This window comes from Petaurus breviceps, unplaced genomic scaffold (assembly GCF_028583685.1).
Source record: "Petaurus breviceps papuanus isolate PSGF00001 unplaced genomic scaffold, PetGlider_PUasm1.0 90740, whole genome shotgun sequence".
NCBI lineage: Eukaryota > Metazoa > Chordata > Mammalia > Diprotodontia > Petauridae > Petaurus > Petaurus breviceps.
Genome location: NW_027187330.1, coordinates 7,566,837 through 7,593,158, shown reverse-complemented (window position 1 = coordinate 7,593,158; position 26,322 = coordinate 7,566,837). Strand labels below are relative to the sequence as shown.

Genomic DNA, 26,322 nt, shown 5'->3' with positions numbered 1-26,322 from the left:
TTTAGAACAAAATAATGTGTAAACGGCTACAAGCAAAGTCTCAAATAAATATGGCAGTTGAGTACAAGCCCAGCAAGAATTCCTGAAAGCGTTAAAGAATGATAGAGGAAAAATTGGAAAAAGAAATGAGAGTGATGCAAGAAAATTATGAAAAGAATTAACAACTTGGCAAAAGAAACACAAAAAAAAAACCACTGAAAAAAATAACACCTTAAGCAGAACTGACTTAATGGTGAAAGAGGCACAAAAATTTAGTAAAGAAATGTTGTTCCCCAATTAATAAATGGTAAAAGGATAGGCAGTTTTCAGCTGAAATTAAAGCTTTCTATAGTCATATGAAAAAATGTTCTAAATCACTATTGATTAGAGAAATGCAAATCAGAATTACTCTGAGGTACCTACTTCATAACCTATCAGATCGGCTAACATGACAAAACAGGGAAATGATAAAAGTTGAAGAGGATGTGGGAAAATTGGAATACAAATGCATAATTGGTGGAGCTGTGAACTGATCCAACCATTCTGGAGAGCATTTTGGAACTGTGCCCAAAGGGCTATAAAAATGAAAAGGACCCACATGTACAAAAATATAGCAGCTCTTTTTGTGGTAGCAAAGAATTGGAAATTGAGGGGATGTCCATCAATTAGGGAATGACTAAACAAGTTTGTGGTATATGAATGTAATGGAATACTATTGTGGTATAAGAAATGATGATCAGGCAGATTTCAGAAAAACCTGGAAAGACACAAACTGATGCTGAGTGAAATGAGTAGAACCAGAAAAACATTGTACATACTAACAGCTACATTGTGCAATGACTGATTTTGATAGACTTAGCTCTTCTCAGCAGTGCAAGGATCTAAGACAACTCTAGATGACTCACAATGGGAAATAGTATCCACATGCAGAGAAAGAACTTTGTGGTCTGAATGCAGATGGGAGCATACTATTTGCTCTCTTTCTTTTGTTGTTTTTTTGTTTCTTCTTTCTTGTGGTTTCTCCCATTAATTCTAATTCTTCTTTATATCATGACTAATGTGAAAATATGTTTAATATGAATGTATAAATAGAGCCAGTATCATGCTGTATGCCTTCCTGGGGAGGGGGAGAAAATTTTAGAACTCAAAATCTTATGGAAGTGAATGTTGAAAACTAAAAATAAATAATTTTTTTAAAAGAAATGTTGTTTAGTCTTATCTCACTCCTCATGACCCCATGTGGGGTTTTCTTGGCAAAGATACTGGATTGGTTTGTCATTTCTTACTCCAGCTCATTTTATAGACAATGAAACTGAGCTAAATGGGGTTAATTGGCATTCCCAGGGTTACACAGCTAGTAAGTGTCTGAGGCCAGATTTGAACTCAAGAAGATGAGTCTTCCTGACTACATCCCAGGCACTATCCACTGCATTACCTAGCTGCCCTGTCACTGAATAAAAGAACTTCTTAAAAAAGAAAATTAGACTAAATGGAAAAGGAATTACAAAAATTCACTGAGGAAAAGAACTTAAAAAGTAGAATTGGCCAGATAGAAAGAGGAATACAAAAGCTCACTGAAGAAAATAAATCAGAATTGAGCAAGTAGCATTAAAAATTTTTACAGCGGAGAGAGGAGTCAAGATGGCGGAGTAGAAGCAGGTCCTCCGCGCGGCTTCTGGCTTCCACCTTCCCCAGGGGACTCTAAACAAACTTTGGAGCTACAGAACCCACAAAATGACACAGAGAAGCTAACCTCCCCTGAGGCTGGCAGGAATTATCTAGCCCAGTGCTCTGGGAGCTGAGCCCAGCTCCAATCCGAGGTTTTAGCCCCGGGGGGCCTGACCAGCCACCAGCCTGGAGGGACTCCAGATCAGCAGCTGTGGCCATTTCCAGATTTATCAACACATAGGTGCAAAGGACAAAGTGAGAGGTCAGTGCAGTGTGGCCTTTGGGACCCAGTAGTTGGGAGTATGTCGCCTTTTGCTCCTGGGGCGAGAAGCCGCTAAGGGCTGTAGTGCAGCCACCACCACAGGGCAGCTTCAGCTCCTGGCCTGCAGAGTGTAGGGGGACCAAGCAACCAGTCTGAGGGGTCATCACTTTTTTTTTCAAATGCTTTATTTAACTTCTGATTTACATCATTCATTTCCGCCAGATTTTGAGTTACAAATTTTCTCCCTGTTTTTCCCCTACCCACCGCCCGAAAATAGCAGTACCACAGGATATATCCCCTCCTCCAATCTGCTCTCTCCCATATTTTCTCCCATACCCCTTTCAACTTTTCCAGAAGGGCATGGTGGATCTCTATGCCCCAGTGCCTGTATATCTTATTTCCCAATTACATGTAAAATAGTCTTAATAATAGTATATATATATATATATATATATATATTTAAACATTTGATTTTAAAACTTTGAATTCCAGATTCATTTCCTTCCTCCCTTGTTACCCACCCTTACTGGGAAGATAAGCAGTTCAGTATAGGTTGTACATGTGTAGCTAATGTAAAACAATAACATAGTAGATATATTGTAACAAAATGACTATATTTCCCTCCCTCCTATTCCACCTCCCACTTGTTCTATTCTCTACTTTGATCCCGTCCCTTTTCAAAAGTGGGTGCTTCCAACTTCCCTCCCCTCCAACCTGCCCTCCCTTCCATCATCCCCTCTCTCATCCCTTTCCCCCCTACTCTCCTGTAGGGCGAGATACCCTATTTAGTGTGTATTTCATTCCCTTCCCAAGCCAAATTCAATGAGAATAAGGTTGACCCATTCCCTTTTGCCTTCCTATTCTTATCCCATTCTGTCTCTACCCATCTCCTCTCATTATATTCCTCTCACATCTTAATTTCACCTTTTAAGTATCATCCCTTCCTATTAAATTGGTTCTGTGCCCTCTATCTATGTATACCTGTAAACATATATACACACATTCACACATAAGTATTCATATGCCCATATACTCTCATATATAGACATATATATTCCTATTCCCTTCAAGGGGATGAGAGGGGCATAATGGAAGGGAGGGTAGGCTGGGGGGGAGGGAAGTTGGAAGCACCCACTTTTGAAAAGGGACAGGATCAAAGTAGAGAATAGAACTAGTGGGAGGTGGGATAGGAGAGAGGGAAATATAGTCAGTTTTTTCAATACGTCAACTATGTTAATGTTTTGCATAAGCTATTCATGTACAACCTATAGTGAACTGCTCACCTTTCCAGTAAGGGCGTGTGACAAGGGAAGAAGGGCATGAAACTGGAATTAAAAGTTTTAAAATCAAATGTTTAAGTATATGTATATACTATTTTACATGTAATTGGGAAAGAAAATATACAGGCACTGGGACATAGAGAGCCACCATGCCCTGCTGGAAAAGTCAAAGGGGGTATGAGAGAAGATATCCTGTGGGACTGCTATTTTGTGGCGGTGGGTAGGGGAAAAACGGGGAGAAAATGTGTAACTCAAAATCTGGTGGAAATGAATGATGTAAATCAGAAGTTAATAAAGTATTTAAAAAATTTTGCAGGGAATTTTTCAGATAAACCCTCATTTTCTCAAATATATATAGAGTTATAAGACTGAATCAAGTTTGTATAGTCATTCCCTAATTAATAAATGTTAAATGTTATGAAGACGTAGTTTTCAGAAGAAGAAATCAAAGCTATCTATAGTCATATAAAAATGCTCTAAATTGCTATTGATTAGAGAAATGCAAATTAAAATACGTCTGAGGCACCACCTCACACCTATCGGAAATGAAAAATGTTGGAGGGGATGAGGAAAAATAGGTACAATAGTGAATTATTAGTGGAGTAATAAACTAGTCCAGCTGTTCTGGAGAACAATTTGGACCCATGCCCTAAGGGCACATTCTTTGACCTAGCAGTACCACTACCAGGACTGTATCCTAAAGAAATCAAAGAAAAAGGAAAGGACCTCTATATACAAAAATATTTAAAGCAGCTCTTTTTGTGGTGGTAAAGAATTAGAAATTAAGGGAAGGCTTATCAGTTGAAGAATGGCTGAACAAGTTATGACTTTTGATTGTGATGGAATACTGTTGTGCTGTGAGAAATGCCTAGGGGTTGGTTTCAGAAAAACATGGCAAGACGTATAGGAACTGATGCACAGAGAAATGGGAGATCATTGTGTGTAGTAACTGACGGGGGGGGGGGGGGGTCAAGGAGTTCACGGAGTCCAGGAACCCCAGAGTTATTACCAGAGTCCTTGGGAAGCATTCTGGAATGAATTCACGGACTCAAGCATTCTGTAAGTCAAAGTGTCTAATATTGTTGGGCTATACAGCGGGCAAGAGTTCTTAGGGAACCTGCAATCTTAGAGGGGGTATATTATGGTTTACATAGGATAAATATAGTAAAACCTGTGCCAAATATACTAACTAGGTGAGTCAGGCAGGATTAGTTAAGGAGTGGTCATTTCTTAAAGGAACATGCACTTTTAATATCTACTACGCAGGTATTTTACCCAGAGTTTACTGGGAAATAGCCGGGGGGGGGGGGGGGGGAGGGGTACATGGAGGTGTGGTTTTAGGCTTGAAACATCACCAAGTCAGCTTGCGGTCAGGGGTGACCAAGCTGCCACCCATCAATGTCATGTTTGACAAGATGGATATTGGGAGTATATGTATATCCCAAGCTAAGGAGGGATTCAGGATGTATATAATGAGCTAGGGAGTAAACGTATGACCTAGTCTAGAATATATACAGTAGGTATAACCCAGTACACAGCTGCTTCAGCCAGTACACTGTTGGGTCAAACTACTAAATTCTATAGGTGCAGCTGGCCACTGTAACAGGAAGAGAGAGAAGTATTTTGTTAGGGCATACTGCCCTTAAGCTAGAGAGAAACTACCTGAGACAGTCTTTGAGGCTAGGGAAAAGTGTGATTTTGACCTGGATGTGATTTTACGAACTGTGGTTCAAGCACAGGCACCCAAGCACCCCATCAGTAACAGTAGTATTTAAATGATGATTAACTGTGAATGACTTGGCTACTCTGATCAGTACAATGATCCAAGACAATTCTAAATCATCTATGATGAAAAAAAATGCTGTCTACCTCCAGAGAGAGAACTGGGTGAACTCTGAATATGGATTGAAGTTTAATTTTCTTAGTAGCATGGTTTCATCATTATCAGGTCATTCCAGATTCACCTCATCTCCTTTTTTGAAAAAAGTTAGTAGACTCTTCAGTTATGACTGTGGTCAGCAAAAATTGTGATCATATAATGATATAAACATTTTTTGAGAATGTATCCCTAATATGCATATATTTACTTATTTATAAATATACAAACATTATTATGCTAACAGTTATGTGTATTCTAAAATTTATACAAATATATACATTTTTAAACGAGATAAAGTTGAAATTATATTTGATCCTAGAGTTAGTAGAGACCACTGGAGTTTGCAGAGACTTTATGGAAAAATTACTTAGATACTGTATGGAGGATGGATTGGAGAGACTAGAAACTTGAGGCAGGGGAACCAGTTAGGAGGCTTAGTGAGATGATGAGAGCTTGAACTAATGTGGTGGGTATGTGAGTAGAAAGAAGGGAGAAATGCTGTGGGGGTGGAAATGAGATATGGAAGGTGATTCTTCATTTCCTTACCTGCTGTACACAATTGGACTGGACTCAATCATGCCCACAACTCTATTTGTTGTGGTAAATAATTGAAAATTAAAAGCTAAACATCATTTGAGGAATGACTGATTCCATGTTTACATAGAATTTCTTTAAATTATTCCTAAAGTGTGGCATTTTCTTATCAGTTGAGATTGAGTATGTTTAAAAGACATGAGGACAACTTCCAAGTTCTCTTGATGAGGTAGATTACAGTAAATATTGGGGATCTTGATTTAATTTCTTACTGTTAAGTTGTATAGTAGATTACATTTACTTTAGATTATCAAATCGAGAAGTTTAGCCAATTCAGTCAATCCTTGCCTGATTTCACCTCTCCTCACCCCGTCTTCCTTAGTAGGATTTTAATGGGTAGTAGTAGTCCAGGGTACTTGAGGATGGGAGTAGAAGAATACCTTATGTAGTCAATTATGTATTTAAGTTGATTTTTATGCTTTTTCCCTCTTCCATATTTTCTTTTCCTGTTTGTTGACAATCACCTATTCTCTTTCAGTAGCTATTTTGTGGTCATTTCTGGTTTTTCTAATTTACTTTATATAATCCATAGCTAGAACCCTGCTTGAAAACTCGAAGCTTATTCAGAATGGGTCTAATCTTGTGAACTGCCTCCCAAATCAACAACTCCTTGGTGTATGCACCAACTCAGACCATATTCTAGGAAAATCTCATAATATAACTTGTGTTTCCCTCCCCAACTCCTTTATAAGCACCATAGTAATTTAATAATGCTTTTTTTAAAATTACAGGACAGCCTTTTTTTTATATCCTACAGAAACTAATCAAAGAAACAAAGGACTCACAATAGCCCTTAAAAAGCAGTATCATTTTTTTTCTCTCTTTAGTAAGTTCTGTTTTTCATAAGGACCCTAAAGTTGAAGGGTTGTTGCCACTCTTGTTTGAACCCACCCCCCTAAAAGGAAACACATTTTGGATACCTAGAGATACAACACCCCAACATTCTGGTGATTCTTTCATTCTCCCCACAGAGACCTACGTGGACATTCAGCCTTATTGTACTACTTTGATTTTTTGGACTCCTAAAATGAAAATGTACTTTCAAGCATTCAGACTCTTCTCCAGAGAGCACAGCTCTGATGGGAAGACCAAATGCCAAACATACGTTTGCCTAAAAGACATTATGGAGAATTTACACAAGGCAGGCACTTGCATAATGGTCAGAAGAAGTGATACAAGCATACTCTCTAGGTCTCTCAGAAGAACTTTGGCATCTATTGTGATCATCCAGCATGGTGTGCCCACATCAAAGAAGGCACTGTGCTCTATGAGCAAAAAAGAATTGTGCTAGCGGAAAAGAAACATGAGATGCGCAAATTTAAAGACATCTCCCTACCAAATGGTCATACTATTTATGCCCAACCTATGATAGAGCCTTCTAAACTTGTAATGGTATGATCAGCCACAGCCAGCCACTCTGTACCTTGACCCCAAAATAGTGGTATCATTTTGGTCTTTGATCACAAAGAACAGCGACAACTTGAATACTCCCTATTGAACCCACACTGAATAAAAGCTCATGATCACAGTAGAGGGCAAGGTCCAAGCTCTTTGTTCCTCTATATTATGATTTTAATCCTTTGTCACACTTCCCAGAATTGGGAGCCATATGTGATCTTTTCTCTCCAAGAGACTCACTGCTTAATAAATTTCACTTTTTGAATAGTCTAGATCCCTAATTCTTGAACTTGGGAGGCAGAACTCAAGATTGTATGGTGCTGCCCAAAGATCTCCTCTCCCTATGATGGAAAGGTTATGCCATTCCCCATAATATTGAGCAGGCAGATTTCTTCATCAGGAACAGGAAAAGGGAAAGGAGAGGAGGGATTTCCTAGGTGGGACTCAGATAGCATTTCAATGAATGGTGTCAGGGCCCCCCTTTTGCCTCTAGGATAATAAACAAGTTTCTCTATTTATGATTTTAAAAGCTCTTCACAGTTTGGTTCTATCCTGTCTTTAAAGACTTAATACATGTGGCTCTCTTTATAAATGGTCCAGAAAAACTATGCAAATTTTGCCATGCAAATAGTCTTTAAGAAGCATAATCCAGGATAAAGAGCAAGTTGGGTCTGTTTGCCTTGATTCATATACTAGTACCTTTCTTCCTTAAAACTCAAAATACAGATTCCTTGACCAGTTGAAATGGAAGATAATTACTTAAAGTTCTTTGTAAAATAACCTTTCATATTCTTGAAGGATCAAAGATGCCCCCTTAACTTTATGTTTTTTAGGCAAAACAATGTCAGTTTCATTAACCTTTCCACAAAAGTCTGTTTTCCAACCACTTAGTTTTGTATGAAAGTTGGGACTCAGAATTATTGAGAATCCTGCAGTGCTGATGACAGTGCTAGTTATATTACTACAGTCTTTCTAGAAATCAATCTGGTTGTATGCACAGGGCCATATAGTAGCTAGTTATACCTTTTGACTCAGTTATCCCATTATTGGAAATATATCCCAAAGAAATAATTTTTTTTTAAAAAGGCAAAGGTTTTTATAGTAAGAAAATGAAAACAGCCAAATGTGGACTATCTAGAAGACTCAGAATCTTTGAGTTGGAAAGGACTTTAAGGTGTGAGCCTAGATGACTCTAGCACTTTTCCCCACTACTGTCCTTGCCTTCTGGCCACCAAATGTATATATCTGTAATTCCTTCCTCTGTGTTGTGCCTTTCACTCTACAAACCTAGGAGCAGCTTGACGGTTTAAAGAGGAGTAACAAATATAACATGAAAAAGTTACAATGAAGCATTCTGAATTTGTCTGGATGCTGAAAATATATACATAATAAGCCTGTATTTTTATAAAAAAAAACCTCAATCCTTGAGGTTATATGGACTGCTACTATTTCGAGGTATCCTTAGTCCTTTCTAGCATCCGCTTTAGTCTTCCATATTCTGTCAACCCCAGGAATATGGACACTTCCACTCTTACCTCCAGTGAGGCCCGCCAGCCATTGTAAGGGGGATAACATTTTCCAAGTATCTGCCTGATTCTAAAGATACAGTTTTAACATTCCCCACTAGGTGGCCCAAATATACCACTTACACAAAAACTTAAAATACATTTAGTAACTTGTACTATCATTGTTTGCTTTCTTGATAGCAAACAGTACATATTTTAGAGATTCCAAATGTGATTTGGATTTGGTTTAAGGGAAGCAATAGAATGCTGCTAGACTTAGTCACCATCAGCCATCTGGGAAACTACCAGATTCAGAGTGACAGAATTGCAAGCTATCCTTTGGTCTTGACTGTTGCCTTGGTTTTTCCTCTTGGAGTTTCAGAGAGGTTCAGAAGCTGAAACTGAAACTCCTGCTCTGCTTCTGGGATCTGACCCCCAGTGGTGCTGCTTGCTTCTGAACTTGTTCCCCTCTGGGTAGATCCACCCAAGTTCCACAACTGTTCCTCTCCCTGGACTGCTAGCCCCAGGCTCAAGCCCTTTCCCGATTTGCCCTGAATATATGGTTTGTTCCTGGAGAATAGACAACAAAGCTGCCAGTTGGTACTTATTCCTGCTGTGGTGTACCCGTATGGGTCTGGGACCTCTTCCTTTCTTGGTGCATAGCTTCTCTGAGCTAGAATGTTCTGCATGACTTTTGCTTCTGACCCAAACCCATACTGACCCCATCCCCAGTTATCAACAGACCTTTTTATTTCATTGCTATCCTGGGCTGCAAAAATGACTCATTGTGACTTTTCTTGAATTTCACCATCAGGATTAATTCTGGTGCATTTTCTTTTTTCCCTCCAATTTTATTTTGTTTTCAGTTACGAATTCTCTTCCTTCTCCTTCCCATTCATTGTGGGGTAAGAAAAACAAAGTCCATTAGTAACCTATCCCCCCAAAAAATAATAAAGGAAAAGAAGGGTATTCAGCCTACATTTGGTGTCTATCATTTCTCCATCTGAGGTGGAGAACATGCTTCAAATCATTAGCGCTTTGAAATTGTGGTTGATTTTTGTGTTGTTCAGAGCTGCTAAGTCTTTCAGCGTTGATTGCTCTTATAGTATTGTTGTTATTGTACAAATTTTCCTCCTGATTTTGCTCACTTTATTCTTCTTAAGCTCATACAAATCTGCCCAAGTTTTAAAAAATACTAATACTAGCTAACATATAGCACTTACTATATGCTGAGTGCTTTGCAATTATTATCTCATTTGATCCTTACAGCAACCCTGGGAAGTAATTGTAATTATTTCCCCCATTTATCGGATGAGAAAACTGAGGCCATCAGGAGCTAAGGGACTTGCCCAGAGTCACACAGTAAATATCTGAGGCTGGATTTCAATGCATGCCCTCCTAACCATAGGTCTGGCACTGTATCCATTGTGTTACCTAGCTTTTAAACCATCCCTTTCGTCATTTATTATAGCTCAGTAATATTCTACCACATTCATATACCATAGCTTGCTCAGCCATACTCCAATTGATGTACATCACCTCAGTTAAAATTCTCTTTGCCACCAGCAAAAGAGGGGCTATAAATATTTTTGTACATATGAGTTCTTTTCTTCTTTCTTTGATCTCTTTGGGGTATAGGTATAGTATCACTGGATCAAAAAGGTATGTACATGGGTGCACATTGCTTTCCAGAATGGTCCAACCAGTTCACAGATCCACCAGCAGTGCAGTAAAGAACCTGTTTTCTCACAGTCTCTCCGTCATCAGTCATTTTCCTTTTTGTCAACTTGGTTGCAGTGAGGTGTACTTCAGAGTTGTTTCATTTGCATTTCTGTCATTAGTTATGTGGAATGTGCCTTTTCATTTGACTATAGATACTTTGGATTTCTTCCTCTGAAAACTGCCTGTTCATGTCCTTTGACAAAGGCTCTTATTCTTATAAATACAACTCCGTTCTTTATATATCTTAGAAATGAAACCTTTATCAGAGATAGTTGCTGCAACGATTTTTTTCCCCAATTTCCTGCTTCTCTTCTAATTGTAGACATTAGTTTTGTTTGTAGAAAATTTATATTTTATATAATTAAAATTGTCCACATTACTTCCTGTGAATCTCTATCTCTTGTTCATTCATGAACTCTTTTCTTCGGTTATCCATAGATCTGACAGGTAATTTCTTCCTTGTTCCTCTAATTTGCTTATGATGTCATCCTTAGGTCTAAATCATGTACCATTTGGAGTTTAATCTTCCAATATGGTATGAGATGTTAGACTACAACAGGTTTCTGCCAGACTTTCCCAGTTTTCCCAACAGTTTTTGTGGTACAGTGAGGTTTTTTGGGGTTTTTTTTTTTTGGAGGTGGGGAAGGCACCAGGGTAGTTAGGGTTAAGTGACTTGCCCAAGGTCACACGGCTTATTAAGTGTTAGGTGTCTGAGGCAGAATTTGAAGTCAGGTCCTCCTGACTCCAGGGCCAGTGCTCTATTCACTGCGCCACCTAGCTGCCCCTGTACAGTAAGTTCTTGAACCCAGTAGCTTAGATCTTTTAGTTTATCAAACACTAGGTTGCTATGCTCCTTTGTTACTGTATGTTGTGTAACTTAATCCATTCCACTGATGAGCTTCTCTTTCTCACCCAGTACCAAATTGTTTTTGACAGTTACAGCTTTATAAAGTATAATTTGGGGTCAGGTAATGCTAGATACCTGATCAGGTACTTCCTTCTTTATTTTTTTCCCCCAAAAATTCCATCGATATTCTTCATCTTTTGTTATTCCTAATGAATTTTAATAGTTCTATAAAGTAGGCCTTGGGTAGTTTCATATGGCACTGAATAAGTACATTAACTTGAATAGTATTGTCATTTTTATTATATTGGCTCAGCCTAACCATGAACAACTGATATGTCTCCAATTATTTAGTCTGCTTTTATTTGTGTAAAAGATGTTTTGTAATTGCGTTAATAAAGTTCTTATTTGTATCTTGGCAGGTAGACTCCCAAGTATTTTATACTATCTATAGTGATGTTAAACTGAATTTCTCGATCTCTTCTTGCTGGATTTAGTAGGTAATATACAGAAATGCTGATGATTTATGAAGGTTTACTTTATGTTCTACAACTTTGCTGAAGTTGTTAATCATTCCAGTAAGATTTTTTAGTTGATTTTTCTATGTAAACCATCATATCATCTTCAGAAAGTGATAGTTTTGTTTTCTGTTTGCCTGCCTTTATTTCTTTAATTCCTTTTCTTGTCCTATTACTATTACTAGTATTTCTAGTACAATATTGAATAGAAATGGTGATAATGGGCATCCTTGCTTCACTGTTGATCTTATTGGAAAGACTTCTAGCTTGATCTTAGAGATAATGTTGGCTCTTGATTTTTGATTGATTCTTTTTTAAGGAAAACTCCATTTATTCCGAAGCTTTCTAGTTTTTTAAACAGGAATGACTGTTATATTTTGTAAAAATCTATTTCTGTACCTGTTGAAGTAATCATATGATTTTTGTTGGTTTTTTCTTTTATGTATATATATAAAATTAATTTTTCTTATTTGCAAATTTTCTTTTCCAATATCAAACCAGCCCTGCCTTTCTGGTAAAAATCCAGCCTCTATGATCTTTGTGATTCATTACTATGATCTTCTTGCCAGTATTTTATTTATAATTTTTTTTGCTTCAGTATTCATTAACACATGCTTTCTCATTCGTTGCTTCTCTTGTTTTCTAGATTGAGAAACTGAATAAGCAATCTTGTAATGAGTCTAAAGTAATAGTCTCTAAAAGCCTAAGACTCTCCGTTGAGTAAATTATTAATTTTAGTAATACACTTTGTGACATCAATTTTACCTGCTAAGCAGTCTTTTTTGCTTTTTACTTCATCTTTGTCATGTCCCAAGTAGTTTAAAATTGATCAGTTGATTGCTTAGTCTCAGCTCAGTGGAATGAGAGATCCCTCCCAAGATATGCTGATCACTAGAAATCTTATCATCATCCTGTTTTAACTCAGCCTTGGGCATGCTCAGAACCTTCCCAACACCCTCAGCCTCTCCTTTTACTGGAGAACTGGATGGATGGTGGAATGCTAAACTCTCCCGCAAAGAATTTCTTTATGGTGGGCAGAACCTGTATTTTGTTACTCTACTTTCCATCAGCAATTCTTCTTGATCTCAACTCCATTGAACAAGATGCTCCTAAGATTAGTTCCCTTCCCTTTCAGCTTTCTTTTGTGTGTTGTCTTCCCCCATTAAATTGTAAACTTCTTGAGAGATAGGACTGTCTTTCTTTTTTTCTAATTGGTATGCTCAGTGTTTAGCACAGTGCTGGCACATAGCAGGAGCTTAATAAATGTTTATTGTAATGTATAAGAGCGAAAAAATACCTTCTAAATGGATCAATCTGGACCAATGAGTAAGTGAATGAAAAAGCATTTATTAAGTACTTATTGTGTGTGAAGCACTGTGCAAAGCTCTAGGCAATATTATTACAAAATTAATAGTACTTATCCTGGCCCTCTGGAGTTTATATTCTTTATATTCTAAAAGGAGAAAAAAATATATGATGATGGGCAGTGGTGTTTTGGTCTGGGAAGTCACAAGGATGGCAAGTGAAGAGTCAGAGGGCATTTGCAAAAAATGATAATATTGATTTGACTTCTCCTAGAGGAAGAGTTGGAAAGAAGGGAAAAATGGAAATGGCTTGGTAGGAAGATGGGTATAGTGAATGAAATGTATGGAGTATGAAATGAAACTAAATGTGGCAAACTCTTACTAATTAGCAGCGCACATATTTGTCATGAGCTTATGAAAAAAGTTGAGCTGAAGACCTTTAAGTTTGTCCAAATTATGTCATTTTACTTCCCTGTTAATATCTTGTTCAATTGAAACACTTAAATACTCAACAAAATGGCTGGGATGCATTAAATTGTATCTGTCACCAGCAACAGACTTCCAATGTGTCATTTGTGATAATGAATCAAGAGACAAAACTGAAATAATTTTTAAACAAAATTTATTTAGTTGACAACTTTTGTTTCCTGCTCAATGATTCCTAGAGAATTTTATCTGAATTTCTCTTCCGCTTCTATCATTCCCAGTGTCTGATTATAACAGTCTATACATAATGTTTCCCCATTCCAGTAAAATGTAAACTTTTGAGGAGCAGGGATTGTTTTGATTAATTTTATCTTTATATCAAGTCAAATTACACTTATTCAACAAGCACTTACTAATCTTCTACTATGTGCCAGTACTGTGCTAAAGTGGAGAGCAATAGATGGATAAAATAAATGAATAAATAAAATAATCCCAGCTCTTAGAGTTCAATATCTAATGGAGTCGATAACATGCAAATAATTATGTATAAACAAGATATATGAGATAGTCAATAGTCAGTATTTATTAAGTCTCTGCTATGTACCCGGTATTATGCCAAGCACTGAGGACATGAATAAGAAAAACAAAGATAGTCCCAGCCCTCTGGGAGTTTACTGTCTAATGAGAAAAGACAATATACAAGGAAACTGAAAGGGGTATGGTGTCAGAGGGTAGCCAACATTGGGCCTAATACTCCAAGTTGAGACCAGGCAGAGCAGTTTATGGAAAATTAGAGAAAATGTCAGAGCAAAGGCACTAGCATTAAGGATAATTGAAAAAAGCTTCTTGTGAAAGGTTAAACTTTACTGAGACCTGAAGCTGGGGAAGGCAGGAGGTAGAGATAAGTAGGAAGAACATTCCAGACATAGAGGACAGGCATTGAAAATTCACAGATTCCAGAGATGTATTGTCCTTTATGTGAAACAGCAAGGTGGCCAGTGTCATTGGATCATGGAATACTACGTAGAGGGGAGAAAGGTATAAGAAAACTGTAAAGGGGGCCGCCAGAAGGCACAGTGAATAGAGCACAGGGCCTTGGAGTCAGGAGGACCGGAATTCAAATCTGGCCTCTGACACTTAACATTTACTAGCCATGTGGCCTCGGGCAGGTCACTTAACCCCAATTGGAGCCTTCTCCCCTCCAAAAATCAAAAAAGAAAAAGAAAACTGGAAAGAAAGGGGCCAGATTAGGAAGGACTTAAAAGTCAAACAGTGGATTTTATACTTAATTCTGGAAGTGATAAAGACTGACTGAGGAGAAGCAAAATAGCCCACATTGGAAATGGAGCAGGTTAGATTTCTCATTCCAGCCTGAGTGATAGAGACACCTCATCTTAAAAATAAACAAACAAACAAACGAACCAAAAGACTGATAATTGTAAAATTAGAGCAAGGAGAGGTTTTGTAGGTTAAGGATCTCATCAACATATTTAGCATAGTAGACAACTAATAAAACAAATGCTTATGGAATTTACCTGAAATCTTTTGTGCCCATTATATGATATGTAGCAATTTATTCATTAGAAATAACTGTGATAATTATTGAAAGAGTTGTGGAAAGACAGGCTTACTAATACATTGTTAGTGGAACTGTATATTGACCTTTCTGGGGAAAAAATGGAATTATGCTGAAAAAGTGAATAAAATCATCCTTTAAGCACTTCTTATGTGCCAGGCATTTTGCTGAACACTGGAGAGATGAAGATAAAGCAAAAATAGCCCTCGTCCTGAAGGAGCTTACATTCTGATGGGGGAAACAACATCTATAAAATAAATCAAAACACATGATATACACATATATAGTAGTGGAGGGAAGATCATTAGTAACTGAGAGTACCAGGAAAGGCCTTTTGTTAGAAGCAGTGCATAATCCCCTTTCAGAGAAGGGGATTCTCATTCAGGTCCAGGTCATACAGGTAGAGACCATCATAGCCAATAAGTTGTCATCCAACCTTTCTTTGAAGGTCTCTAATCAGAGGGAATTCAGGACCTCCTAAGGGGGCCCATTCTACTTTTATATCAAGCTAATTAATTTTCCTCAGATTCTGGTTAGGATAAGGTACCTTTTAATTATTATAGTTCTTCATAAATTCCAAGTTATTTGTTTTGACCAATTTTTGTTTTAATTTGTTGGATTGAAAATAAGTTTTTAATGAGTTTTCAGTGATTACAAAATGAATACCAAAGGAGTTAAAGTGCTAATATGTTAATATTATTGTAGTTTCTTAATTACCTTACCTTGCTTACATGCAGTAGATGATATTTATTCTCTGAGTTAAATTGTGGCACACTAGGTCTATTCTAATATTGAATTAAAAAGATGTTTTCTCTCATAACTTAGCAGAATTTCAGTGGTTAGGAAAAAAAAATGGAAATTTGAGGCAGAGTGGTATTTCTTAAGTTTATTTAGTTTTTCTGTTGAGATCTGAAGTGACCATAAATCTGACTACTGAGGGAATGGTTTCAAAAATATCCTTATAAGTTAGAAATGAAACGTCAATGTATAATATTTAAACCCTTGTAATTCTTTGGTTTCTGGAATTAGAAATTGATTTAGGGTGGTTTTTTTCAGATGATTTTGCTAAAAGTGAGACTTTTATAGGCAGTTTTTAGTGGCTGACTTAAAACATTATTTTTCAAAACATGTTAATGTTTTATAACCACTTAGTCTTAATTTCATTTTTATTTACAGGAATTGAAAATAACTGAATGATTTGAAGGTGTGGGATCAATGACTATTTGAGATACCAAGCTCATAAAGGAAAACTACATGTGAAACGGTAATATGGGTACTTAGGCAATAGCAAAATAAAGGGAGAATTGATCATTTAAGTAGAAAACTTAAGTTTGAATAAGTTTTGTTGCAAACTTTTCATAACTAAAGACAAAACACAAATTGTTGTCATAAAATATGTTGTGTAATGAAATTCTCATAAATGAGACCAAGAGAGAAGAGATTCTTTTGTAAATTCATCAGAAGGTTACCTTTTTAATGTTGTTACTTGGTGATTATTATCATTATATCATCAAACATTAGTTGACTGATACGCATATATCCCTATCTCTTTTGCCCATTTTGTCAGTGACTGAAATGTTACACCTAAGTAGGGGTGGACTCATGCAGGAAGGAACCTTTAAGGAAGGGAATGACTTTAACTGACAGAAATTGGCCAGAGAGGACTCTTCTAAGTTTAGGGGGAAGGTCTCAGCAGATCTTTAGAGATTGGAGGAAAAGACAGTATAAAAAAAATGTAATACATTGAAGGGAAGTTGCATAAGGATGAGGTAGAGCTAGATTTGGGGGCTCTTTAATAACAAGTTCCAGATTTGGTTGACCTTGAAGAGCCACTAAAGTTTTTTTAAGTAGCAGAGTTGACGTTATCAAAACTATTCATGATAACTGAAATGGGCTGGAGACTAGAACATTAGATAGATGTTAGACTGGTGGTCTAAATGAGAAGAGATAAATGTTTCATCTTATGATGGTTATAGGGAGAGTATAAAGAAAAGATCAGCTATAAATTACTGTGGAGACTTAAGCAGTAAGACTTCACAACAGATTGATTATTTAATGGGTGAGGGGCCAAACCCCCCCCCCCCCCCCCCAAACAGTAGCAGCTACAAGGTTACAAATTTGGGTGACTTAATATCATAGATCTAGCCCTCAGAAATCGTATAGTAGTTCAGCTCCTTATTTTATAGATGAGGAAACCAGGGCCCAAAGAGGTTTAGTGATTTGCTTGAGGTTATACAGGGAAGAATCATTAAGATGGGGTTTGAACCCTATTCCTCTGACTAGAGCTCTAGGTTTATTTATGCTTTTATAGTTCTACTTCCTGCTGTCACTCATCAATTCTTGATGCTGTTAGTGTTTCCTACTACTTTGCTGTCTTATTTTGTCACATAATTCATATGTTTTGTCATCATTCATTTCCAACAAAATGAAGTATGCTGGTTTTATAATACTTTACCTCCAGGTTTCTGCTGTGTTCCATCTGTTTGATGTTACTATGGTCTTACCTGTGGAATTATTAGAAAGTTATTATCTATACTTTTAATATTTAAAATGTTTATTGCCATTGATTCATATAATACTTTATAATCCTCTTCTAATCAGGAGCAGGGAACTATACTACTATTCTCACCTAGACTGTCAAACGCCAAAGGACTGTTAAATTATTTGGAATTCTTATTTAATCTAAATCAATGACATTTTGCTATTAATTGACGTATAATAAACAAAAGATCAGCATTGATCTTTTACTACTTAACTTCTAAATGAACTTAAAGTTAAGAAAACAAAAACAGATTTTGCCCATTTTGTTCATTCAGTTAATATTTACAGTAGTGGTCTATGCCTTCATATGTAAACTTTTTGTTAGGATAGATGTTTTTTTCATGTCATTGTTTTTCTATGCCATGTATGTATTAGCTCTGTTACTCCAAAATTCTTACTATTGATAATTGAAGAAACAGGAAACATTCAGTCTAATCCCTCTGGTACATGCCACAGCAGACATGTAGGAATTTTTACTTTATTATTTCAGTTGTATTCTTGTATTATTCTATATTCTTACTTCAAAACTTCAATCTCAATTTCCTATCACTGACAGATGTGTCCTGTTCACGTTCCAATATTGCTGTTTCTAAGTATTGTGGCATTTATTCGTTAGGCAATTGAATTGTTCAGTTGTTTCAGTCACATCTGACTCTTCCTGACCCCATTTGGGGTTCTCTTGACAAGGATACAGGGTTTGCTGTTTCCTTCTCCAGCTTATTTTACAGATGAGGAAAGTGAGGTAAACAGAATTAAGTGACTTGCCCAGAGTCATACAGCTAGGGAGTGTCTAAGGCTGGATTTGAACTCAGGTGTTCTTGATTCCAGACCCAGTACTGTATCCACTGTGCCACCTAGCTGTCTGGCAGTTAAGTGCCTACTGTGTAACGTCAGTATTCTAGGCATTCTAGGATTCAAAAACAAGCCAAAAATAGTCCTCACCCTCAAGGAGTTTCTCTATGTTCAGATAAGTATATACAAGATAATTTAAAGAAGGAGAGACCCTTGACAACTAAAGCTAAAAAGACTTTGTATGAAGTATACCTGAGTTGAGCTTTAAAGAAAGCTAAGTAGAAAATTCAGTAGAGTCCTTTCCTCTTCCTCACTCTGCTGAGGTCCAGTCGGGTCTTGGAGCCTTCTGTGCCCTGGCCTTAGTCCACCCTGCACTTCTCTGCTTATACAATGGTGGGGGGCCTGGAACCTTGTTAATTCTCCACTTCATGTCCCTTCCATTGCCTTGGACTTGCAGATGGTTCCCTTCTCCCTCTTTCATCACCCCATGGAGGCCAAGTAGTCATTAGTTCATTCTCTTCATGGGATCTGCTTTGGAACTCCTTGCTCATTTATTATCAGCTGCTGAATGTTCCCTTTTGACATCTTTGTTATAGCTGCCCAACTTACATAGACACATTGTGGTATCGTGTCTGGGATTTCTACAGACAAGACACTTGAATCAGTCTTTCTTGGCTTGCAGAGAGCCAAATGTGCCTCCTGTTAATCACAATCAGTTGGACTTCAAGGCAAGATGTAGCTGACAAGTGGAATGCACCATTGGGCATCCAGTTATGACAGTGCCCTGAAGGATCCCACACTGATGACTCCTCCTTCATGTAACATGTGTGATAAGGTCCTGTGGGAAAATGCAACCATCTCAGATCAGAAGCACCAGCAGTTTTCCCAGGTAGAAAAAGGAGAAACTAGTACTCTAGAGTACAGAAACTGTTCTCCTACCATCACCCCCTCACCTTCCCGTGACCATAAGAGCAAGGTCCTGGTGGTGAAGGCATTTTGAGTAGCAGTCAGGACTGAGGGATGCCAGATACAGTTCTCACCACAACAGAGCTGTGTCAGAGGCAGTCAATAAATCAAAGTCTCAAAATTTTGAGATGACAAAACAAGATAGACTGACTACTTCAGCCCAGTCTGCTCCATGTAGCACACCCCATCCTTCTCCCAAGTGAAAGCCTTGGAGCTGGTTTACTTAAGGATTTTTTACTTCCTTGCTTGCCCTAGATGTGTCAGCACTGTGGTTCTGGAAGTGAGGATAAGGACAAAACCTCATCAAAAAAACGAAGGCTTTTTTGGACCAAGAACACTCCAGAAATCTGACTCAGGTTTCAGTGTGCAATCCTACAGAGGTACTTCAGATCATACCAGTGAGCCACATCACTAGAATTATAGAGGGTTCAGTAACCTTCAGGTATCCCAAGATAAAACTTGCAGTGTTGGAAGGAGGACCTCAAACTTCAAAACCAAGGCATATCAACGTATTAACTCTCATGGAGTTGTAAAGCTCCCTTCTCATATGGTCAGAGTTAGTCTCCCTAGGAACCTACTTTTATGTAGAGGGTTTTATAGAAACATTTATCTTGCTTCTTATCCACCTTTCGCTTGACATAAGAAAGATATCACCCATTCACAATTCTATTGAAGATGATATGCTGAAGTGGTATTTCCAGTATGGGAAGACCTATTCTGTAATGACTGTAATGACCCAGATTTGGTACAAATAACTTCTTAATTCAAAGGAAAGGGAAAAGGACATATAGGTACAAAAATATTTATAGCAACTCTTTTTGTGGTGGCAAAGAATTGGAAATTGGGAAATGGCTAACAAGTCATGGTATATGATTGCTATAAGAAATGACAAGCAAGATGGTCTCATTAAAATCTGGGGAGACTTAATGCAAAGTGAATTGAGCAGAATGAGAAGAATATTGTACGCAGTAACAGCAATATTGTGAAATACTTAGCTACTCTGATCAAGAAAGTAATCCAAGACAGTTTCAAAGGCCCTGTGATGAAAGCTGCTGTCCACCTCCAGAGAGAAAACTAATGAGCTCTTGAATACACATTGAGGATATTTTTCTTCACCTTGATTTTTCTTGGGTTTTTGTTTTTGTTTTTGCAACATGGTAATATGGAAACATGTACATGACTTCATACATGTAATTAAATATCACATTGCTTGCTTTCTCAGTGAGTGGGGGAGAGTCTATAGGGAGGGAATTTGAAGCTCAAAATAAACCAGTGTTTTAAAACCAGTGTTAAAAAGAACCAAATAAATACATAAAACTTTTCAAAGTTTAGTCAACCACAGCCAATCACTGATCTATAGAATTAAGGGGAATAAATAAGTCTAAGTAGACTCTGTTCTGCACATTTATCCAATATAAATATAAATAACATTCCATCTATTTTCCAATTTAGTGCTATAGCCGATATCTTAATCCCAGAGATCTCTGCTACTCTAGAATCAAGACACTACTAGCTTAGGAGACTATTTCCTGATCCCTTTGCCAAGAGTGAAGAGGCAAATAACCTAATAAGGGATGTCTGTTGGAAGAGGAGACAGCTGTTGTCTGTTCTGTGAGTGACATTAACTTATGTAAGAGATATTAGCCCTTTGGTAATGGCTTGAAGCAGTAGGCAGTATGATCTGTGCAACTCCCTTATCAAAATGGACTTTTCTCTTTGGAACCTACACACTGAAAAGATTGAATACTTAAGGATTGTGGGGATTTGACTTGGGAATGGGTAAAGTCATTTCTGCCTCTAATAGAATAAGAGGTCTTTGTCCATAGGTAATACACTAAGCCCACACACAGACTAATAGTAATTGATTTTGTTAAATTCCTAAGGGAGATTCTATGCAGTGTTTTGCGCTTCAGAACAGTGGAAATAACTTATAAATATAGTCTTCAGACTTATATGATATGTGAGGCAAAGCATTGCTTTTAACCTTACTTTTCCTCCACTAACATGCTGGCATTGACTTGAAACCTTTCTTACTAGAAAAGGATGAGCTGCTAGCAGAAATAGAAGCTTTTGTATTTGAAAACTTTATATAAAAAAAAAACACAAGAGAGAGAGGGAAAGTATCTCATAGTAATGGCATCATCCTTTTATTCAGGTTTTAGATTACAATAAATTCAAAATGCCAGTCCAATGAAGATAAATTATCAAAAGCTCTTTTGAGAATGTCAGTGGGCAGAAAAGTGGCAGATGATTTCATTATGGACAAGTCTCTGGTAATACATTTAGGGAAGAATTACCCAAGTTGAAAGGTAGCAAGGCCTAGAGGATGGAAAGCCAGCCTCCATGTCATCTGGCTCACTCTGTGTCACCCTGAGCAGGTGACACTTGGAATCTCAGGGAACTCTAATACTCCAAGGGTACAGGTTTGATGTCATCAGCATTTATAGAGATAGTCTCATTGGAAAGTTCCCGAAACCAGTGAAATAAAAGGTTCAATTTTTAAAAAATCTAAGCTATGATTATAGGATTAAGGACTCTGATTTATCATTTCTCACTAAGGAATGTTGGAATTTTATGTATGAATTTCTGAGTCATCCACATAGAGATAATGGTTAAGTCCATGAGAGGTGATAGGATTTCCAAAAGAAGAGAAAATATAGAGTGACAGGTATATATATACTTAAGGAAAATTACTTTGGCAACAGTTTGTAGGATGACCCCGAAATAGAAGCTTGGGAAACACCCACAGATAGGGATGGGAAATGTATGATGCCCTGCCAAAGAAGACTGAGGAGCAGTCATACAGGTAGGAGGCAAATCAGGAGAGTTCCGTGTCATGTAAACCCAGAATGGAGAGCATATCCAGGGAGAAGCCATGGTCATTTGTATCAAATGAAGTAGATGGGTGGAGAAGGATTAAAACTGAGAAAAGACCATCAGCTGTGACAATTAAGAAATCATTGGTAATTTTGGATAGAGCAATTATAGTTGAGTAATGGTGGAAACCAGAATGCAAAGTACTTATCTAGTCATCTTCCTAAACTTTGTTCTAACAACTCTGGCCACATATAGAAATATATTCTTTTGAGAATGTATATAGGGTCAGGAGGATCAGGAGCCCAGATAACAGCCTTATATTGTCTATCCTTTGTGGCTCCACTTTATGGGTTCCCAGCTGAGATTTTTGCCTCTTATTTCACTGAAAAAAAAATGGGACCATTTGCCTAAAACTCTCTTCTGTCTCTTCATCATCTCACATCCCTCAGGTTTCTCTCCCTTCTCCCACTATGTCCTCCATCCCTCTCTCATGTGAAGAGGTAATCCTTTCCAAGGCAAACATTTCTACATGCATATATGATCCTATTCCACCCTGTCTTCTTCACTGGATTGCTTCTTCTCTCAAGCCCAATCTCACTAAACTTCACTCTCTTCCTGCCTACTAGATGCTTCCTTGCTGCCTGCTCCCACATATCCCTCCCAACCTCAAAAAATCCTTACTTTATCTGCTAGTTATCATCCTATATCTTTCCTTTTCCTTTATGGCTAACCTCTTTCCTTTATGGCTGTCTACAATCCGGCCTCCTAACTCATCATTCAGCTGAAACTGCTTCCTGTAGTTATTAGTGATCTTTTAGTTGCCAAGTATAATGTCCGTTTCTCATTCTTCTTCCTTCTTTGACCCCTCTGTAGCTTTTGACACTATTGATCACCCTCTTCTCCTTGATACTGTCTTCTTTAAATTTTCATGACATTGCTGTCTTCTGGTTCTCTGACTCTCTCTCTGATCCCTCCTCCATCTGCCTTGCTGGGTCTTCATACAGGTCAAGCCTACTAACTGTGGGTATCCCTTAAGACTCTCTTTTGGGCTCACTTCTCTTCTCCATCTGTATCGTTTCACTTGGTGACTTCATCAGCTCCCAAGGATTCAATTATAATATGTAAACAGATGATTCTCAGATTTACTTAGTTCTTAGTTCTCTGCTAGCCTCAATTCTTACATATCTCTCTATTGGACATCTTGAATCAGATATCCCATAGACATCATCAATTCAATATATCCCAAACTAAACGAATTCTTCCTCCTTGCTCTGTTCCTGCAGTTCCTCCCCTCATGCTAACTTCCCTGTAACTGTAGGTCACCACCATAGTTCAGTCACTCAGGCTTGAAATCTACATACTGTCTTCTATTCCTTACCCTTTCTCACACCCCTTCCCTCATCCACTCTTGTTGCCAAATCCTCTTGATTCTACTTCTGTAACATCTTTTGTATGTTTCCTTCTCTCCTCTGATACTGCCATCACTCTGGTGAAGGCCTCTATCGAATCAGACCTGGACTCTTATAATAACCTATTAGTTAGGTCTCACCCTACTATGGCCCATCCTCCACTCAGGTGTCAAATTATTCTTCCTAAAATGCTGGCCTCACCATGTTTCCCCTCTATTAATAAACATGAATGGTTTCCCATTACTTTCAGGATCAAATAGAAAATCCTCTGATTAGCTTTTAAAGTTCTTTATAACCTAACTCCCATCTACCTTTCCAGTCTTCTGACACTCCCTTCCACATACTCTTTGATCTACTGTCCTCTTTGCTGTTCTCTATATACTCCATCTTCTGACTATATTTTCAATGGATGTCCTCTGTGCCAGAATTCCTCTCTCTCTTCTTCTGTCTCCTGGCTTCCTGTCCCAGCTAAAGTCCTTCATTCTTCAAGGTGTTCCAGTTACCATTTAATGCCTATGCTTTTCCCTTGAGATTATTTCCAATTTTTGTTGTCTGCATCTTGTTTGTACGTAGTCATTTGCATGTTTTCCCCATTAGACTGTGAACTCATTGAGAGTGGGGATTATCTTTTTCCTTTCTTTGTATCCCCAGTGTTTAATATAGTTCTTTGAAATGTGTCTTGACAACTAGAATATAGTTTAATTTTTTTTTTAAGTAGGTACTTGTAGATTAAGCCATTGGCATTATCTTACAAGATAAATTTGAAAGTGAGACAAGGATTCCTTGTTTCTGGCTGCTTTTTACTTTTAGATCCAGATTCCCAACTTTGAGGGGGGGGGTATTTGTTAATCATCTGTCATATTTAGAAAAGTTACATTCAATTAAATTGAAATGTTGGGTTTTTTTTTAATATTTTTGCTGGGTTTTCAAATTGTGAAATAGGGCAGCTTATCCCTAAATTTAAATCAGTTATTTTTTCCACTAGAGAACAAACACTTGATTACAGCAGAGTGTTTTTCACTGAATCATTTTCTTCCAACACTTCCCTAGCTCTTCTAAAATTTACTTTATAGTTAAGTTACTGGTAAAATGAGCTGGTCATAATTATATGTGGGATTAACTGATGTGAATAGAATCATTCTTTAAGGTTCATCTGGGACATCTCTGTTTTACTGAGTTTTGTTTTTGTTTCTTTGTTATATTAGGAAGTGTTCTGGTGGTAATGGAATACTATCCACAGCTTCTTCTTTTGGACATGGTGACCTAATACTCATTTAGCTACATCACCATTAAGAAATACAGTAAAACCCATGTTATTGGGAATTCTCCTGGAATGAGCTTGTTCTGCTTAGCTAAGTGTTAACCCTTTAAGTACATAATACTTAATAGATAGTACATAATACTTAAAAGAGCAAGTGTCTTTTCTCCCACACATAACCTTGAAAGCACACATGTGCAAAGTGGCGCTATCTTAAATCTTCCCAGATTATTTATTTTTATCCCTGGTGTTTTCCCCCTCTCCATCACTTGGCTGTCTTCACTCTTGTCACATGTCACATGCTGCTGATCTCTCCCACTTTCTCCCCATGTCTTCTCTCTACTTGTTGCCTCTCCTCTGCAGTCTCTCACCTAGAAGTCAGAATCTGCTGCCAATATTGGCCCTTCCCCAACCACTCTCACTGCTCTCATGCTGCTCTGCCAGCACTGATGGCACACATGATTGTGGCACAAGCGGGATATTTATAATAATAGGTGTTATAAACATGCTCGGTCTAGGAATAAACAATACTTGTTGGAAGGCCAGGGAGGTTTTCATTATCTTTATTTTACATTTATTCTTTTCCTGAATAAATGGGTAGACTCTTCAAAAGACTACAGATAATCAGACAAATACAAACCCATTTATGCTACTTCCATTCGAATTTCCTGCCTTGTTCCTCCCTTCAGAACTGGGATTGGTCCCAGCTCTTCTAGGTTACAATCTTTCTGACCTGCCCGTTATATATATGTTTCCTAGGGTGGGGAACCCAGTATGAACTGACATGCATCCCATGATTAGACAATGAGGCTCTTAATTCTGTGCGGGGTATGTCAGTTTACCGTGCATTAGGCTAGTTAAACATGTGTGTTAAAGAAAAGTTGGTGACCATCCTTTGACCCCCAGAAAGTTTGAGCCAGCTTAGCTCAGGCCTCTTCTAAGAGTAAACTTACAGATTTCTTCCAGCTATATTATTGGATAGGATACTCTACCCTTCCTCCCCTCTCCTGATTTATACCTTCCTGCACATTCTATGCAGCATCTGTTGTTCCTCAAAATTTGTAGAAATCAAACTACTAGCATTTCTCACATAGGTTTACTTAGCTTATTAGAATAAATTGTTAAATAGAAAGCAGGGATATATGTTGACAGTCTTGGTGCTGATTTTGTTTAATACTAATCTCTTCTTGTTTCTCTTCCTGCTCCCCTTCTCTGAAATCAGCATGGGAGAAACTTCTAAGGCAGTCCAGTGCCCCTACTTCAATGGATGGTTTTACATGGGTGGGAGTAGCATTTCCAGATACCTTATGGTCAGTGAAAAGCTTTCCTATATGCATAAAACAAAGAAACCTTTATGTTCTAGATACTTATCTATCAGAATCACCCAGTCCCTAATGACTTCTAATCCTTTCTGCTGAGGATCCCTCTTTTGAAATTGGATTCACATTGCAGCCTAGGAACTTCCCCTCTTTGAAATGCTAGCTCCTAGGCCTGGACTTAACCTCCCATAGCTGCCACTGTTATTCTTTGTTCTTATTGTTTTGGACTTCTTTGACACCTTGTTTCCTGTCCCATCTTCCACTT

At 37.7% G+C, this 26,322-nt stretch overlaps 1 protein-coding gene across 5 annotated transcripts in view; it reads left to right on the top strand.

Annotated features, from left to right (window-relative positions):
- Positions 1 to 26,322, top strand: part of MAPK8 (mitogen-activated protein kinase 8) — a 128,845-nt gene that overhangs the window by 44,830 nt on the left and 57,693 nt on the right. For 4 of the 5 annotated variants that reach the window (XM_069067259.1, XM_069067256.1, XM_069067257.1 and 1 more), the window contains exon 2: positions 16,132 to 16,219. The exons of the other annotated variant lie outside the window; for it this stretch is intronic. The gene's annotated coding sequence lies outside the window, so the exon portion shown is untranslated. The remainder of the gene's footprint in view (positions 1 to 16,131; positions 16,220 to 26,322) is intronic. 5 annotated transcript variants of the gene reach the window in all.